Source organism: Elephantulus edwardii, unplaced genomic scaffold (assembly GCF_000299155.1).
Source record: "Elephantulus edwardii isolate Elephantulus edwardi_28Jun2011 unplaced genomic scaffold, EleEdw1.0 scaffold00016, whole genome shotgun sequence".
Lineage (NCBI taxonomy): Eukaryota > Metazoa > Chordata > Mammalia > Macroscelidea > Macroscelididae > Elephantulus > Elephantulus edwardii.
In genome coordinates, this window is record NW_006399766.1 from 18,803,060 (window position 1) to 18,818,367 (window position 15,308).

Here is a 15,308-nt window from a genome sequence, read left to right on the forward strand (position 1 = left end):
GGCTCAGTCCGCTGCCTCGGCCTCTGTGCAGGCAGAGGCGGCGCCGCCACGGAGCAGCTGCGCGGGCGAGCATCCCAGGTAGTAAGCCCTCTCCCTCCTTGCGGGCGGGTGTGTGCGAGGCGCCTCCGCCGCCTGGCCCGCGTCCCGGCACGGGCTGTCCTCCTGGCCCGCGTGGGAGCTGGCCATCCTCGCTGGCCCCTGTTGCCGGCTACTAGCCTTCCTCCCGGGCTGGGTACCTGCGGCCTCGGGCCTGGACTGCCTTGCGGGGGGGCAAGGGGGCTGACCCTGGGTGCAGGCTGAAGGGTTGTGGGGTCCCCTTGGGCACACATCTCGACCTCTCCCATAGCTTTCTCCACTAGGGTGGCGGCGATGGGGATGGCGCGCCTGGGGTGGAGGGCAGGGGTGGGAGTGAAAATGGGGGTTCCTGCTTTGCTAAGCGATAATGATGGGGCATGGAGAAGGAATGAGGGGGAACTCCTGATTTTTTCCACCAGGATGGCCGGTGGTGGGGGTGGGGAGAGGTGATGGTAGGGTTGTGGGGAGTAGGGGCTCTCCTTGCTGTTCTCAAGGATGGGGGGAGGGGTCAAGGTGGGGAACTCATTGGTTTTCCCCAGGAGGCTTGGAGGGCTGGGGGTGGGGATGAGAGGAAGGGGAGGGGAGGGAGGATGCTGAGGGTGTGGACAAGCGGAGATGGGGTACAGAGACCATGATCTCTTTTTGAGTCTTTTCTAGAAGGAGGGGGGATTGGGGAGTGAGAGTGGGTTGAGTGGGCATTTTAGCTCCGGTGTGGACCACGGAGATGGAGCCCCAGACTGGATGTTCAGGGTGTGACCTTTCCGTCTAAAAAAGCGTGAATTCCCTGCAAGGTGCCTTCTTACGCTGTAGGCTTCAGCGAGAGGTTTCTGCTTTCGAAGTTTCTCTTTCTTTTCCATTCTCATAGGCTCTCTTCCGAGTTGCCCTGGACTAGGTAGAGGTTTGATAACCAGGGAGGCTAACGGGAAGGTGGTGTGCGGTTCATGTTCAGTGCTGTTAATTTGTTGCGTTTGGCAGTGTGCACATTTCTCAGGTTTGTTTTGATTGCCCTTTACAATTAAAAACCCTGTACCAGAGAGAGACGCCTTGGGAAAAGATGAACAAGGTGTGTGAAGGGAGCTCCAGGTTTGCCTTTTGAATTCCTTAAGAGGTACTTCGTCGAAGCATTTTGGCATGCAGGAGGATAGAAATAGAGAAGAACCTTTAGCCGGTGCTAGAAGTCCCCTAAATTCACCGAAATGATTCCACTGGGATTATCAGAATCCCCTTTGATCTGAATTTGGAATAGATCCAGTTTTGCTAATTGGAGCCTTCATTTTGTAATTGCCTGTAATTCTTCTCTGGGTTATCAAATCTATGGCAAGCTTCTAGAACAGTGGGAATAATTTTTTAATTGTTTTCTTGATTAAAACAGTTTTATTATCAATTTTATGTTGCTCCTTGGACATACAGTCATCGACAGAATAGCACGTGCTTTAAATTGTGGGCCCTTTGGTATTTTGCAAACCTTTCCCCTAGCCTGGCAAGAAAGAGATTCTGGGCTACTCTGCCTTTGGAAACTCTTGCACACAATTTAAGGAGAATACATATTAAAAAGGCATCAGCCTTTAATGTGGTGAAGGTCCACATGCCTTCTCATTCAGGAAACATGAGATTCCAATCCAGCTTCCACCTTCAGTCTTTAAGAATGCTTATTTAACATTTTCAGAGCAAATGCGATCTTCATGGCACAGGAAATTGGTCAGATTGTTAGGCCATGATTTGGGTAGACCACCTCACAATAAGTACAGAGTCGAAGATGGCCATATAGGGTCTGCAACCCTGTATGGTTTAGGAAATTCTAAGCTACCATCCCTATATTTAATCTCTGGAGAAGGAAAAGTATTTTTCCAACCATATCTAGATTTTTTTTTTTAGTGGACCATTGGAAAAAAATGTGTGTGAGATTTAAACTGGGTAAATAAAATTTCTCCTCTGTAAAAACTGCATTTGGAGGAGATATATATGTGTGTGTATATATATTTGTATGTGTGTGTGTGTGTGTGTGTATATATATTAGACTATTAAACTTATGGAGCCCTGAAATGAAATAATTGTTTGCTGGAAATGTTGAAGTGGGCACGGAAATTTTAGTTACTCAAAGATTGCCTATAATACAGTTATTCCCACCACTGCTTGTACCGTTTCTAATGGCAAGTTGATGTGCATTGTGTGCACACACAATCTGAAAGTGGAGTGTTTGTATGATACAGGCTGAGAAAGTTGAATGTTATTAGATCTTTTACAGAGAGAAGTGTGTTCATGATGGGTGTTAGGTTTCTTTCAAGAGAGAAAAACAAAAACAAAAGAACCCCCCACCCCATGCAAATGGAGTGTCTTACCTGGCTCATTGCAAGCCTCTTGTTTGCCCTGGGGAACGAGAGAGAATAAAGATGATGAAACGCCATAAATGAATAAGAAGGCAATGAAATAGTTTTCTAAATGGACTTCAGGATTGTTAATATCCAACTGGAAACTAATTTGTAAATCAAACCTTGTGTAAGAAATCTGTTGACCCTCATCTCTAAAGATGGTTTGGTTTTATGGTTTTTTTTTTGTTTGCTTTAACATAACACACAACACAACCTTTTGGCTATCCCTGCGTCTAAAGTTTTGGCAGTGAAAAAAGAAAAGCTTGTTAAGAAATCCTGGTGGCACAGTGGTTAAGCCGGTTGCTCACTGACATCACAGCCCTTCAAACCCACCAGCTGCTTGGCAGAAAAATGAAGCAGTCTGCTGTTTGCAAAGACATGAGCCCTATGGGGCTCTGTTGTATAGGTTTGCTGTGAATCATAATGGACTTGATGGCTCTGGGTTTTTGAAGAGTGGAAGCTAATCTTTGGGTGTTGATCCCTGTTTGCCAGCTCTCCACCATTCCCTTTGTGTTCCTCTCCCGAGCCAGCAAGGCTGGCTTTAGAATCCTGTGGAAGTTGAACAAATGCTTGCACTCCTTTGAACTTTAGGACTTATCTAGATGGCTGCATTCCCCAACTTCTACCTACAAAACTTTCTGATTAATGGAACTTTCCAATTGCATGGATCTAGGGTAAAAGGGAGTTGATTGTAATTATTTGGCTTTTAAAAGCTCTTTTCTTTTTGCTCCTGTTGGAGCAAAGGAAAGTCCTCTTTTTTTTCTCCCTTTGGTCAGTGGAATACTTAATTAAGCAGAATATGCGATCTTTCATTTATTCAACAAACATTAACTGCATCCCCACGCCCACCCCTTGGATAGTCTGTGCTAGGTATGGAGCCCACAAAGAGCTTTCAGATGTGATCATTAACATGAAACTAAGCAGAGAATTGAGTGTGATTAGAAAAGTTTCTAAGTCTATGGGACATTAATACAGCTCTTTTTATATCTTAAAGGAATCCCGGCAGTGCATTGATTACGTGCTTGGATGCTAACTGAAAGGTCAGTGCAAGTCATATATGTGCGCACGCGCGCGCACACACACACACACACACACACACACACACACACACACATTATGGGGCTTACTGAAAGTAATTAAACCCAAAAATAATTGATTTGATCATGCTCAGAGAAAGTGGCAAGGGATAGAGGGAACCAACATTAATTAAACAACCCAGTAAACAACTCAGTGCTGTTGAGTCAGAACAGCCTCGTAGCTGACGCTCCAGCAGGATTTCAGAGGCTGTAAATCATACAAGAGAAGATTGCTCATCTTTTCCTGCATACCAGCTGGTGGATTTGAACCACCAGCCTTTGGGTTGGCTGCACAGCTCTTGTCTGACGACAATTTCAGAAAACCTGGTAGTTGAATTTCCAGCCATTCCATAACCTGATCCTCACAAGCAACTTGGCACATTTTACAGATAAGGTTAGTTAAGTAACTTACCCAAGATGCTATAACTAATAAGCACTAGAGTTGGTATTTGGACTCCTGTCCTACAACTAAACCACTGCCGTTGATGATTGCTCTAAACGTTGGAAGTTGGGCTTGGAAGAGGGGGTTGGGGTGAGTTGAACATTCTGGAGAGATTAAAAGAACTGGTCTTTAATGGAAAGTAACTGTCACTGTTTTACGCCCTCAAGCTAGAACCCACTCTTAGCTGACCCTCCAGCAGAGAGTTCAGCAGCTGTAAATTACAAGGGAAGAGATTGACCATTTTTCATCCAAGGAGCACCTGGTGGATTTGAACCACCTGCCTTGACAGCACAACTCTTTACCCACTAGGCCACCAGAGCTCCCTTGAGATAATGTGTAGTAGATATTATGTTGTTGTTGTTTGTTACCAACAAGTCGGAACCGACCTATAGCAGACCCTCCAGCGAGTTTTCAGAGGCAGTTTATTGCATGGGAGGAGATTACCCAGGTTTCTCCCTCAGTAGATAATACTATGTTGTTGTTGTTTTGATGCTGTCGAGTTGTAGACGACTCATAGCAACCCTATGAACAAACAGCCTGAGCATTGGTCATACATAGGTTTCCGGAGGCAAGCCATTTCGGAAGTGGATGCCGCTCCTGCTTCCAGGATAATACTATAGGCATGTAGAAAATGGAGACAGGACTTGCCTTCTCTTTTTCAGCTGGTGAGAATTGAATTTAACATTGATTCTCTTACAGAGATCTACCCACATCAAGCTTGTGATTGTCATTTTGGGTAACTTTCTTTTCTATCTTACCCTGTTTTTTCAAACTGTGTCTTGATAGCTGTGAAACTGGAAATTGCCCAATTGTTTATACCTTCTCAGCAGCTCCCTTTCTACCTTTTGTAGGGCTGTCCGACAAAAGGGCTGTCCTTAATGACAACATTTGGTTTGGTTCTCTTTTAACCCAATTAAACATTTGTGCTTGCTGTGGAAGTTGTTGTATAATAAACTTTATACTTGTGTTTTCCATATGAGGGGTGTGTTTTACTTGGCAGCTAAATACTTATTTTTGCTTTTGTGGTGGTGTGCTGTAGAGCATGAAAAGTGTCGGGGAGGGGAGCAGCTCAGTTGCAATCCTGTTTTGTCTGGCAAGCATTTTTTGGTGTGTGTGGGCAAAAGAAGGACCTCATGTTTCATTTCATGTCCTGTAGATTGGAAAGGAATTTTAACCATGATTCTCAAGGGCCAGGATTCAGGGAGTGGAAGGGAGAGAAATATTCTTAGATAAGATGCATGTTTTGATTCCCCCGTAGGACTGTGAGCTATAAAATCTGATTATTATAATAATGTCTTGGTTCTAACCATAGCAATCAGCTTTTCGGGTAATCAGCCACTATGCATACCATTTTATTTCTTCGCCCTTATTTTTTTTAAATTTTATTTTATTATTTTTGTGTGTGTGTACCGTCAAATCAGATCTGACAGGTACAGGAGGAGATTGTCCCTCCTTCCTCGGCAGAGCATCTGGTGGATTCTTCGCCCTTATTTTCTGACTAAGTTTGAGAGATCTGATAAAAGACTGGAAGACAAATTTGTAAAATAAGAGTGACACGTTTTCATATAGAAGTATAGAAGATATCAAAAAGCCGGTGTGAGGAAAGAAAAAGCTATCCTAATCCACCAGTGGGGAGCTTTAAGAGCTTAATGGTAAGGAATTGCACTGCCAACCCAAAGGCATGCTGTTCGAATCTACCAGCTACTCTGCTGGAGAAACATGGGCAGTCCCCTTCTGTGTTATTGACTGTCTCTGAAAACGCTCTGTGGGGAGGGGTTAGCTATGAATGAGTTCCAATAACAACCCACCCCAAGAAACTAGGGACTGAATTTTGCCAGTGAGTGAAATGGGAATTTTACTGAGGGGGATTTTTTAAAGAACTCCCCTCTGTTCTCCTCATGTAAGTTGTCTAAGGGAGCTGCTGCCTAAGATTTTTCCTCCAGCTTAATGAATAGAATTTTAGTGCAATTAGGGGCTGTCAGGAGCAACCATCCCTCCTTTTGTAGTTTTAGATTGTCTTCATGCGTACATCATCTGTAGCAATTTCCTAATTAAAAACTTTACAATCAAGGACACCTGTTTGGTGGTCCATACCCCCCCCAAAAAGCATATTTTTATTATAGATCTGTTTTAAGTATACTATCAAGTATACTAAAGAAGGAGCCTTAGTGACTCACTGTTTTAAGTGTTTAGTGATTTACCAAAAGGTCAACAGTTGAAACTCCCCAGCCACCCTCAGGAAAACGATGTGGCAGTGTGCTTTCTTAGAGATGCACAGCCCAGGAGGCAATCCTCCTTTGTCCTTAAGAGTTGCTGAGTCGGTATCAACTTGACAGCCAGGGTTTAAATATACTAAAAGCCAATTCCTTGTTTATTTCAGGAAATTATCAAGACAGTTATATTGTTATTGATGTTGTTGTTACTGTACTGTCAAGTTGGAACCAACTCACAGCTGACACCGCTCAGTGGGTTTTCAGAGGTGGTCAGTCCCAAGGGAAGAGATGACCCATCTTTCTCCCATCGACAGTTATCAGTAGTACAGAAAGCTTCGTATTAGTTGCTTTATTGAAAGTGAACATGATGGGAAGCCTCTTGAATGCATCTAACACTCTGTTTGATTTTGTGTGGCCTTTGGGGCAAGCTGAGCCCCTGAATGGCTGCTCACTGAGAGGTTGGAGATTCAGGTTCACCTAGAGGTGTCTCGGAAGAAAGGGCTGGCAGTCTGCACCTGACATTTTAGCTTTGAAAACTCTTTGGAGCACAACTCTGCTCTGACATAGAGGACCAGCAATAACTTGAATGCAGCTGGTTGTGGGGGCAGGTACCAAGACGTGGTATCATGTGTGCCTGTAGTTACAAAAATGAAGACTCTCACTGTAATACACTAGTCTTTAGAATGTTGGAGCTCTGGAGGCTTGGTGGGTAAGGAGTTGCTCTGCCATCCCTAAGGCAGGTGGTTTGAGTCCACTAGCTGCTCCAAGGGAGAAATATGGGCAATCTTCCCCTGTGTGATTTATTGTCTCGGAAAACCTGCTGAAGTGTCACCTATAAATTGGTTCCGATTTGACGACACTGAGTTGAGTTCGAATGTTAGTCTGAAAGACCACAACTTGGACTATCGTTTCTTGAAAGTTACTTTTTCCTTGATAAAATTAGCTAACTGTTGAAATTGTGGGGAAGAGATTTTTTTTAAATGGCAACTGCTTTCAAACTCAAGTGGAAAGTTTAAAATAAATGCTGGTAGCGTGACATCTTTAAAAGCTACACATGCACTAAGGATTGTCACTTGAATCTGGCACCAAGACCCTCAATGAGATGGACTGGCACAGTGACTGCAGCAGTAGGCTTGAGGGTACCAGAGAGTGTGAGGACGGCACAGGATAGGACAGGCTTCAGATCTGCTGTTCATAGGGTTGCTGTAAGCCATAACAACGGAAAAATAAGCCAGTAAACTTTTCTTCCTTTCTTTTCGCATCCCTTTTTAGGTCTTTCTGTGGCTGTGAAGTTCCTTTTTCTTCCTCTGGGGCTCCTTAGAGCATGTTCCCCCCAGTCCACCTGGTTGCCCATTTCCCTTCTTATCTGCTCTGTAGCCACCTCCTTCTAGCCATAGTCATCTGTCACTGCAGCTTTCTTGTCCCCTCTGCCAGTATTACCATTCATTCAACCAGGACTGGGTTGCTTCTCAGCTTTGGAGGGGCCAGAAAGTGATCTTCAGAGCCGGCATGGGGTGAGAAGAACTGGCGTCGCCATACAAAAGTGTCACTGATAAAATAGAACTCGAATATATTCCAAGATTACAAAGGCTACGCACACACAGAAACCTGGGAACACAGAAGTGTCTGACTCTGTAGCCAGGGCCCCAGGAAGTGCTAAAGCTGTGTGAGATAATGAAAATGGGTACTTGTTGGACAAATAAGAAAATTGTCCCTTGTGTTTTTAAGTTGTTTTATCTCCTGTTCCTCACTATTGCCTGGTAATGAATATGTGTAGTTGGAATATGTCTCTTGCTTAAAACTGGATTCTCCTTGGTATTTGAACAGCTGAGATTTGCTATTAGATAGGGAGTTGTACTGCCAACCCAAAGACACACAGTTCAAATCCACCAGCTGATCCAAGGGAGAAAGATGGGCAGTTTCCTTCTGTGTAATTTATAGCTGCTGAAAACCCGCTGGAGGCTCAGCACCAAGTCCTACTCAGTGTCAATGAGTTACATATACAATGCTGAAGGACAGTGCGAGAATACTTTAAAAAAATACATTAAAGCCTAAAAAATAACAGTCCAGAGGAAGTTTTTGTTGTCAGCATGTTACTGCCTTAGAATTTCTATTTTATTTACCCACATAGCAACTCTGGATGTTATACATATTCCAAAACATGAAATGTTACATAGACATTTCCAGTAGCCCCAAGGTTTTTAATTTCGTTTTGAAAAACAAGGAAACAGTACCTGGGGATATGGAGGTTCAGCAGACAAGACTGTTCTAACATGGGTGGTACCGAACTAAACTTCTCTACTTGAATAATTAATAAGTCTCCTTAGTGCTCAGTTTCGGATTGTGCTAAAATGGCTTGACTTCTGTCAAATTTTAAAGGTGTGATTTATTGTAGAAACTTTAGGAATGGGTTTTCCAGTGAACTTCTGCCAGCTCTCGTTCCACACACCATTCATGTTTGCGTAGCTGATCACCAGCATCTGTCTGTGAAGTGTAATCAGTCATCTGTACGTTCATGTGGCCAGATGAGTGGGAGCAACAGGTGGGCTCGCAGGTTTCTCAGAGACTATGAAGAGTGTGTGTACACACAGAGTACATAGTACAAACTCTGTTCCATCACTAAGCCACAGGAGCACAGTGGTTAAGTACTTGGCCACTAACTGAAAGGTCAGGGGTTTGAACCCACTAGCTTCACTCCGAGAGTCTGCTTCCTTAGAACCGCCATGGGGCACTGCTCCTGTCTTAAAGGGTCACTACGAGTCAGAACCCACTTGGTGGCAATGGAATTGTTAATTTGGACATGTAAATGGGTAGAATGTAACTTTTTTCAATAGTTTCTAAGAACTAGCCTGTTTTAGTTTTGAACACTTAAACTGAGAAAATTAATTGAAGTCTTATCCCAGAGAGCATCTAGAAATGAAAGCAGCACTTTAAATTCCTTGTCAAAGATTCTGCAGTTCCTGATGGCAGGGTCAACCTAAGGTTTCACATCCTAGCCCCCAGGGATCACAGCAGGAGCTCCTGGATAGAATACTTTGTAAGCTATCATTCAAATTACAATTAAACCACCACCACCACTACCCTAGACTCATTGCCTTCTAGGCCACGAGAAACTCCACCTCTTTTTAAGAAGGAACTGGGAAAGATTTTTCCAGTATAGTAAGCATGCCTTAACACTACAGAAAGAAACCAAGCCGCCAAAGGAACTTGAAGTGAAAGTTTATACTTAGATCTATAGATAAAACAGTTAGCCTTTATAAGAGCCTATTTTTTAAAAGTAACTAATTTTATTGAATATACTGACTAGCCCATAGACAGCCAAAAGAACAAACAAGAATCTCTTGGAGAAAGTGCAATCAGAATGTTCCTTAAAAGCAAGGACGGGGAGATAGATGCTTCATCTCACCTACTTTGGGCATGTTGCTGGAAGAGGCTATTCCTTGGAGGGGGAAAACATGCTTGGAAAGGTAGAAAGTCAGCAAAATAGAGGAAGACCCTCAACTGGATGGATTGACACAGTGACTGTAGCAATGGGTTCATGTGTGTCAGATGATGAGGACGGCACAGACTAGGACAGGACTCAGATCTGTTGTTCAGAGGGTCAGAGTGAATTATACTCAACTCAATAGCACCTAACAACAACTAGATAGATATAAATATGCATAGATATAGAGATAGAGGCATATATTTTCATTATATAGGAATAATTCTATGCTTTGAGACTCCTAAAAGATTTGAAACAAATTTTGGAGGAAAGTTTCTGAGTGTAGAAAGTGTGCCATCATTACACACCACCAAGCAAACTTTATACTAAATGGCACTTTCTCATTGCTGTATTCAATTGAACTATAATTATAAGAACAATAGCATTGACACAAAGTGTTACCTTTTAAAAAAATATCCTGTCCCCATTCATTTGTGTTTGTAGCCAGTTCTCTGTTCCGATGCTCTTGTTCCATTCTAGTCTCCAGTTACCCTTCCTGACCTCTGCCTCTGTTCCCTGTCTACCTTTTTTTCTCTGATTTTCTTTTCCTCTTTTGTGTCTTGCTTAATTTTTTTTCACACTGCTGTGTTTCCTCATGCCAAAGACACTTTTGTAAACATTTCCAGACAGGGTAGTCAGCAAATTGACTAATTCTAACATGTCAGATACAGTCTTGGGACTGTATTTACTTTTTGCATCTTGATCCAATGATTTTTTTTCTCCCTTCAGACTCTCTCAGTTTTAGCCCTGACTAGAGATTTGAGAGTTGTAAAAAAAAAAAACAAACCCCAATAAAAAGAAAAGAGAGTTGTGAAAAGTTGGTTTTCAGATAATCAAAGCTGATTTTCTCTCCTGGGCCATGTTAGGACACTCTTTAAGATCACCAATAATTAAAAAGGAATGAATGTTTTACATTATACTACCCATGTGAAACTTCTTTTGTGTGACAAAGCTAAAGCGGTTGCAATTCTCTTGTGGTAAGGTGTGTTATTTTATTGTCCCACAGAATGTACTGTAAAGGTATTTAAAACAAAACAAAACTAACCAAAAGCAACTGTTGTATGTTTGCGTTTCACCAGAGACAGAGGTCTAATCTTTGAGGAGACTCTGGATGGAATGGACTGCCGATCTTTTGGCTTGGAATCAAGTTCTCAATCCTTTATGTCCCCCACAGATCCCTGAACATATACCCACTGCTTTTGAGTTGATTGCAATTCGTGGCGGCCCTGCAGCACGTTCCCGAGGCTGTCAATTTTTATGGGAGGAGACTTTCCATCTTTCTCCTGCATAAATCCAAATTGCTGAACTTTGGTTAACAACCCAACACATAATGCACTGTGTCAACAGGGCTCCTCCACAGGCCCCCATCCTGAAAAAGTGAGAATAGGAATTTCCATTTGGGCTGGTTTGTTGTTGCTTTGTGCTGTCAAGTCAGAATTAACTCATAGCAGACCCTTCAGTGGACTTTCTGAGGCAGTAAACAGCACAGGGGGAGACTGTCCATCCTTCCACAGTGGAGCACCTGGTGAATGCAGACCGAGTGCTTTTGTGTTGGCAGCACAATTCCTTGCTACTACCTCTTCAGAGTCCTGAGAAGCAAAGATGTCACTATGGAGACCAAGATGCTCCTGGCTCAGGCCATGGTCTTTGCAGTTACTTGCTATGCATCAAAGAGCTGGACCGTGACTAAGGATGACAGAAGAAGAATCGATGCCTTTAATTTGTGGTGCTGGAGAAGAGTATTGAACATATCATGAACTGCCAAGGGAACAAATAGGTCTGTCTTAGAGAGGGTGAAGCCAAGTTTCTCCTTGGAGGCTAGGATTTCAAAGCTCTGTCTCACCACTGTGGGCACAAGACCAGGAGGGACCAGTCCTTGGAAAAGGACATCATGCTCTTAAGGATGGAGAGACAGCTCAGGAGCGGAAGACTCTGGATGAGATGGATCGACACAATAACTAGGGTCCTGGGGGTTATGGGTGTTGGAGTCAGAGAGATAGACTCAGGACAGGGCAGGCTTCAGAGCTGTTGTACATAGGGTTGGTATGAGTCGCGGGTGACTTGACGGCAAATAACAACAAAAAGGCACCAAGGTTCCCAGTATTATTGGCCAGGAGTGTTAAATTCTGTCTGCATAACAGTCATCAGTAGACAGTGAACAGTGAGCTGAGGACTCTCCTTCTCTGCTAAACAAAGGGGCATCACACCATCTTTGGGGTGACTGAAAGGCCAGATTTCACAAATTTCTTGCCCCTGTTTGAATTTTGGGTATCAATAACAATAGTGACTACGGATGAGCTCATACCAACTGCATTTGTTTGCCTTTGGCCCAGAAGCCATTGGAGAGCTCTAATGGCAGAACCTTTGGATTGGTATGGCCAACTCAGCAGACTGGTATGGCCAACTCAGCAGCAACCTGTGTGAAAAGATTAGGTTTGTCACCTCTGGTGGCATAGTTCATAGGGAGTTCTGGTAACCCAAAGGCTACGCACCTCTCTGGAGGTTTGTATCTACCAGCAGGCAGCTCCGCGGGAGAAAGATGGGCAGCCTTCTCCTGGGTGATTTACAGCCTTGGAAACTTACTGGAGGGTCAGCTGTGAGTCAGTTCTGACTCAACAGTAATGAGTTTTTTTGAGATTGTAAATGGTTTTCTATTTTGGAACTGGGTAACTATGTGTTGCTATCCCAAGTTGGCTGTGAAAACAGAGCATAGTAGGTGGTATTAATCTTGGAGGTGGGGATCAGTCTGAGAGGGTAACTGAGATTGAGAAATGAAGCAAGCAGATAGTGTGATGATGTTAAAGTATAAAGCCCCTGGAAAACAGGGCATCCTGGATTAGAACATAAATAAGAATGCTCACACAAGGAGAATGTGGGTGTTCTGGGAAGGTGCCCTTCAAAAGTGTGTGTGTGTGTGTGTGTGTGAGAGAGAGAGAGAGAGAAATTGGTGAATTAGTTATGGAGCATACTAAAAGAAACTTTTTTTTGGTAAATCAGAAGTCATTTTTATGTATGTTGTGTATGATTACTGTTAATCCCAAGCCAAACCCGCTGCCATCAAGTCGATTCATTAATAGACAAAGGTTTACTTGTTTTTTCTTGATTTGCCTGCCTGCTTGACTCTCCCTGTCGCCGTACCTAGCAGGTTTTTAAGAGGAGAGAAAGGAAAGGGAGGGGATAGAAACTACTGCTGTCAGTCATACTCCCAAGATGGAGGCTGAGAGTTCCACCTCAGTTGCCAAGGCAACAGATGCCTGCCAGTGGTAAAGGAAAGGGTGGCACAGCCAAGCCTCTGCCTGCCTTTTAATCATTTCACAATTGACCCTGAGTTCTACACACTGGCTTGGTATTACAGTAAGTCCTCCTGCAACTCAAGGATTGCAATGATGGTAATGTTGATGGTCTGACGCAAGTTTCACTTTTTTCGCAAATATAGATAGGCTGAGCAGTTGTGAGGCCTAGCATAGCAATGCTTAGTTGGTCGAAATACTAGGAAGGACTGGAGAGTTGTAATGGCCGGGACAGGTTTTTGACAGCAAGCCAGGTGTGTCATAGCAGCTCCTCATCCTCTGTGGCTCACCCAACTGCTCACTCAGGTGGCCAGAGCAGTAGTGACCTTTGTCATTCTAGTGCAGATTTGGACTGTTGCATTGGCTATTTAGGTAGATAATTAGATTTAGGATCCTCAATCAACGTACGTGTGTGTGTGTGTGTGTGTGTGTACCGTCAAATCAGATCTGACTGGTACAGGAGGAGATTGCCCCTCCTTCTCTGGCAGAGCATCTGGTGGATTTGAACTGCATACCTCTGGGATTGCAGTGCAGCTTCTTGCCACTAGGCCACCAGAGCTCCCTTCAATCAGCATTTTTGACCTATCACGTGAAAGTTGAATTTTATGGCTTGTCGGTAAGGAGCTGTGCTGCCAACACAAATCCACCAGCTGCTCTGCAGGAGAAGAAAGATAGACCGTCTCCTTCCGTGCGATTTACAGCCTCTGCAAATCCGCTAGAAGACCAGCTGTGAGTCTCTTCCACCTCAACCGCACATGTGACAATGACAACATAAACTTGGTTATTATTCCTGTCACTTTTAAAACCCCTGTAGCTTGTCTTTATATGTTAATTAATGTCCCCTATGGCAGATGATGGGAGCATGCGTGTTGCTGTGAAGGATTTAGATGATGGCCAGTCGACTGGAGCAGGGATGCCCAGTGGCCACAGCATAGGGAAGCTGTTCGGAGAGCTAAACCCAGCTTACAGCAAACAGGGGCCTGGGTATATCACAAAATAAGCTCACAAATGTTTATGGAGTGCTCACTAAGCATACAAGGCACTTCACTAGACTTGTCAGATGCTGTAATAGTAAAATTACTGATGTGATTTCTTCAAGCAACGGACATCTATTTGAAATCAGAGAAGCTATTATAGGAGGAATACACGCTTGTTTTAAAATCTGAACTCTTTTTCTTTTAGAGGATATGATGAAAAGGTATTAAACTGTGTGTATTATTTTGAGGGGGTGTGGATCCAGAGTTTGAAATTCTAGCCTAGATACTGCCATTAATCATCAGGTCGCCAGGGCAGAGTGCTTCCCCTCTTGCAGTTTCAGTTCATAAGAAAGAAATTGTACTATATAATTTCTAAGACTTTTTACAGATTCATTAATAAATGAATAGGGAAAAAATAAGCAATACAAGGCAGTAATAGATTTCAGAAGACAGTATATTTTTGCTTGTCAAATGAACTATGTATCACATACATATAATTATTATTATATGGATTATTATTATACTGTAGTCATAGTAAGGTGTTCTAGTGGTGTAGTATGCTAACCAAAAGGTAACCAGTTCAAATCCACCAGCCACTCCAAGGAAGAAAAATGGGCAATCTCCTCCCCTAAAGACTTACAGTCACGGAAAACTTATAAGAAGGTTGTTATGAGTTGAAATCTATTCTATGGCAGTGAGCTTGAGTTTTGTTTCTGGGTAGTTATTGTATACAATTATATGTATTCTTTAATTACATGCATTCTTACTGAATATAGACTTTGGAAAGGTGGAGGGTCGGTACGGGAGAGGAAACACAATAACTGGCAGTGGGGTCAGTTGTATCAGAGATGGTGAAATTGGTTCAGGATAGGGCAAGGTTTAGAGCCATTTGTTCATAGGGTCACTGTGAGTCGTAGTTGACTCCACGGCACCTAACAACAACAATTGTAGACCAGTGTTTTTCAATGTGTGATTCTTGAACCAGCAGCATCAACATCACCTGGGAACCGGTTCACATTCTTAGGACTCTGAATTCATGGGACCCAGCAAACTGTGTTTTATAAAAAGCCACAACAAGATAAAGGTAAATAATCCAATTGAAAAATGGGCACAGGATATAAACAGACACTTCACCAAAGAAGATATTCAGATGGCTAACAAGCACATGAAGAAATGTTCAAAATCCCTAGCTCTAAGAGAGATGCAAATCAAAACAACCAAGAGATGTCATCTCACTCCAGTCAGAATAGCAAAATTTAACAGAACAGCAAGCAACAAATGTTGGCGAGGTTGTGGAGAAACTGGAACCCTTATTCACTGTTGGTGGGAGTGTAAAATGGTGCAACCACTGTGGAAGGCGGTGTGGTGCTTTCTCAAAAAGT